This window comes from Venturia canescens, chromosome 4 (genome assembly GCF_019457755.1).
Source record: "Venturia canescens isolate UGA chromosome 4, ASM1945775v1, whole genome shotgun sequence".
Taxonomy (NCBI): domain Eukaryota; kingdom Metazoa; phylum Arthropoda; class Insecta; order Hymenoptera; family Ichneumonidae; genus Venturia; species Venturia canescens.
This window is the reverse complement of record NC_057424.1, coordinates 40,001-44,520: the sequence shown is the minus strand read 5'-3', so window position 1 is coordinate 44,520 and position 4,520 is coordinate 40,001.

Sequence of the window (4,520 nt, the reverse complement as noted above, 5' to 3'; positions counted from 1 at the left end):
ATTAATTGTATTCTATTTCAGTTAAAAAAAAAAATATTTCTGGATTTTCGCTGTGAGTATTCCGTCCAAACTGCTTGGTCATTTTTCGTGTTGCTCTTGCCAAGACACAACCATTGATTCAAGTGTTTCTCAAGGTAAGTCAGTATCCAAGTTTAACGCTACGAATTAGTCGATGATGGAAATTATTGCAATCATGGTTTGAAACACTTATATAATATATATATATATATTTACGTTTTTTGCAGTTTTCCTCGTTGTTGCTGATAAGAAGTTACGGACTTGTGGCTTGGTTCATCGTGTTTTTCAGAAACGAGTTTGCTTAATGTATTTTGGTAAAAAATATGGTCCATTTTGAAATTTGCTCTGACTCGTTAATTCAGGAGTCATTAGGGTTAGAGAAGAAATTTATGAGGGCGTTGATGGAATTCTTGATAATTTAGAAAATGGCGCTGAATTTGTAACCGCATAACAGACTATTCGAAAGTGTTGATGATTTTTAATCGAACAAAGTAAAATTTAAGTTGGAAATAAAATATGCGCGCGCATGTTTGTTTGGCTGTATAGTACTTAAAACAACTTTAATGTATAATAAAATGATTTTTCAAAAAAACTAATTCTGCGTAAGTTGTATTTTCAATATCGCGTTATCTGGAATTTTTATTAGCCGTAATTTGATATATTTTTCTCTTTCAATGAGGCAGGGAATTTTTTAAAAAATTTCCAAGGTAGGGAAACTAAAAATCTATTTTATTAATTAAAAATTTTTCCGAATACACTGATAGGTAATAATTATAATGCAGGAAATTCTATATTCACTTGTGGACAGACTTATGTCGGTCTTTCTCGTGTTACTACCTTAGACGGACTACATTTAATCAATTTCGATCCCCATTCTGTAAAAGCAGATGAGTTAGCTATAAGGGAATACAATCGTCTCAGACAGAAGTTTCGTACAGATCTTGCCCTCATAAAGTTTGCCAAACAATGGGCTCCCAAAATTCCAGATTTTGTTTGGGCTATATACAAAAATGTTATGGAGTGTCAATCAGCGCCAAGTGAATGGAAAAATATGAGCTCCTGGTCTATTAACGGATTAACCAATACGGATGGTGTTTCGTGTTATGCTAATTCTATTATACAATGTATTTTCAATTGCAAACCTCTTAGGGAAGAATTTTTCAGACTTCGGAGGAGAAAGAAAATCCTATACCTCTTTTACTTCGGTCTTATGTGGAAAGAAATAAATCAGTGAGTTCATGCGTTGTAAGAGAATATGTAGGAGAATCGTTTATTCAAAAAAAAACACCACGACGTTTCTGAATTTTTCATGGGAATCTGCAAAAAATCTGATTTACTTCGAAATGCTGTAGAACATAAATTGATTATTAAAGTTCGATGTAAAGCTTGTCAATATACGACCACAGATGAACAAGCAAATAATATACTAGTTTTGAGCTTTCCGCGTGTTAAAAAAGCTTTTACTTTACAGGAATTAATCGAACATAGTTTGTCTCAGTGGAATCCGATTGAAGGACATCAGTGCAATGCTTATGGCGGAATGGGAACACTCTTAACAAAAACTTCGCTATCAACTGTTCAAGGCGTTTTGATTCTTCAACTTTTAATATTATCTATAGATGGAAAAACTATGAAACTTTCAAAGATTGATTTTAGTATTAAAGGTATTCCATCCGCTGTAGTTACTGTTTGCGGCGAAAAATATAAAGTCAATAGTGCTATTTTCCATCATGATCGAACAGTATTTGAAGGGCATTATACGAACATGTTAAGATCTGGTACGTCATGGGTTTTTGCTGATGATGCTAAGGTCGAAAAAAGAAGTTGGCCGAGAAACGCCAAGAATAGTTATGTGTATTTCTTGGAACGAACAAAAAAATGAATTAACGATAATAGTTGTGTCGTAACATCTCCTGTGAATTTTTTTCAAGTTCACAGTGCACAAAAAGTAGTCAAATCAAACCGTGAAAACAGCATGAGTGCTGTAAAAAAATTGGAGACAAGTACATTTATGTTTTATGTAACCTCGACTGAGTAAAACCCGATGTGTTACTCGTGTAGTCCAAAAAATAAATGCACGATGATTTATAAGAAGTTGTTCGATCTATTCTCTGGAAACTTACTTCAATAATGAGCAATTCATTACTAAAGTTATAAAAAAAAACTATTTCAAACGTAATGAATAAAAAAAATGAATCTGTTAAACCTTGGTAATGTATGAAAAACATTTGGTTCAAAGGAACAAAAGGTTGTCAAATAAATGCAAAAGGGACGAGTACATCGGATGACGAATAAACAAAATTTTTAACATAATGGTATGTAAAAAAAATTACGAAACCAACTGTGTTTGAATAAAACAATTAAGAAAAGCTTTCACAAATCGTGAAAAAACCATTATATTTAGAAGAAATACAAATCCATAATTATATTGTAAAGGAAAAAAAAATTCAAATAGAACGTGAGAAATTCATTCCTACGGGAAGCATCCGGAACTTGAAAAAGTTCTAGTGAATCAAAAAGTTACCAAAAAATCGCATCAAAGGTAAAAGTCATTTGTTACTCTATGGTGACAGATACTTAGAAGAAAATCGATTCTTCTCAGACTTTCAGGATCCCTTGGTATTCACAATATTCGATGTCGATTTCGTGTCGGTACAAATTATGTTTAAATATGTGCTAAAAGTACTTGTCCGGCCCATCACTTTTCATTCAAATTGCTCATTCAAATAAAAATCAAACTAGACCTTAATTAATGTATTATTTTTATGGAACTAGTATTAACGCTGCCGTTACACGCCCACTTGAATTCGAACATCATCTCATATATGCTCGGCGGCAACTATTTCTTCGCAACAATTCACTCATGTTTTTATGTTGATTTTAACAAAGTGCAATTGTGTATGTGATAATAAAAAAAAACGAGATTATACAGACGAATCCTCTCGAAAATTTCAATATAAACTGGAGAGTTAATTTGGAAGCTTGACAATTTTTATCGTCCGAAGGGTATTTTTTCATCAATACACAATAATATCTCTTGTATATTACAGAAAAATTGAATGCAATTAAGTTAAAATCTCTTGGAGATAATTTTCTCAATTCCCTCTGTAGGCATACATATGATCCATCAGATCTAAAAGAGCCCTGATTTGTATTTGAATGAGCAATTTGAATGAAAAGTGATGGGCCGGACAAGTACTTTTAGCACATATTTAAACATAATTTGTACCGACACGAAATCGACATCGAATATTGTGAATACCAAGGGATCCTGAAAGTCTGAGAAGAATCGATTTTCTTCTAAGTATCTGTCACCATAGAGTAACAAATGACTTTTACCTTTGATGCGATTTTTTGGTAACTTTTTGATTCACTAGAACTTTTTCAAGTTCCGGATGCTTCCCGTAGGAATGAATTTCTCACGTTCTATTTGAATTTTTTTTTCCTTTACAATATAATTATGGATTTGTATTTCTTCTAAATATAATGGTTTTTTCACGATTTGTGAAAGCTTTTCTTAATTGTTTTATTCAAACACAGTTGGTTTCGTAATTTTTTTTACATACCATTATGTTAAAAATTTTGTTTATTCGTCATCCGATGTACTCGTCCCTTTTGCATTTATTTGACAACCTTTTGTTCCTTTGAACCAAATGTTTTTCATACATTACCAAGGTTTAACAGATTCATTTTTTTTATTCATTACGTTTGAAATAGTTTTTTTTTATAACTTTAGTAATGAATTGCTCATTATTGAAGTAAGTTTCCAGAGAATAGATCGAACAACTTCTTATAAATCATCGTGCATTTATTTTTTGGACTACACGAGTAACACATCGGGTTTTACTCAGTCGAGGTTACATAAAACATAAATGTACTTGTCTCCAATTTTTTTACAGCACTCATGCTGTTTCCCAGTAAGCGCGAGTCATAAGCTCGCGTTGATTACGTCCCTGCCCTTTGTACACACCGCCCGTCGCTACTACCGATTGAATGATTTAGTGAGGTCTTCGGACTGGTGCGCGGCAATGCTACGGCATTGCCGATGTTGCCGGGAAGATGACCAAACTTGATCATTTAGAGGAAGTAAAAGTCGTAACAAGGTTTCCGTAGGTGAACCTGCGGAAGAATCATTAACGTATATAAAAGCGCTTGCCGTGCAAACGAGCAACAGCGATAATAAAGTTTTGTAATTCAAACAAATAAAGTTCAACACGCTCACAAGCGCGGTGTTGTTTTTGAGATTTTCGATTGGCGCTACCGTGATCATGTTGACGCATTTTCACAGTCCTTGTGCTCGTGCCATTCGGACGCAAACGCGTGCGCTATCCTGATAGAAAGAAAAACATCACGGATAGAATCTCGGGTGCGACAGGGAAGGGAAGAAAAAAAAGGTCCCTTCCGCGCGCCCCATTTGAACGAAGAAACGGTCGCGAGCTTTGAAGAAAACGAATGTCGAGTGAGGATGGGGGGGGGAGGAGGAGAGGCCTTTTTGAAGCTTT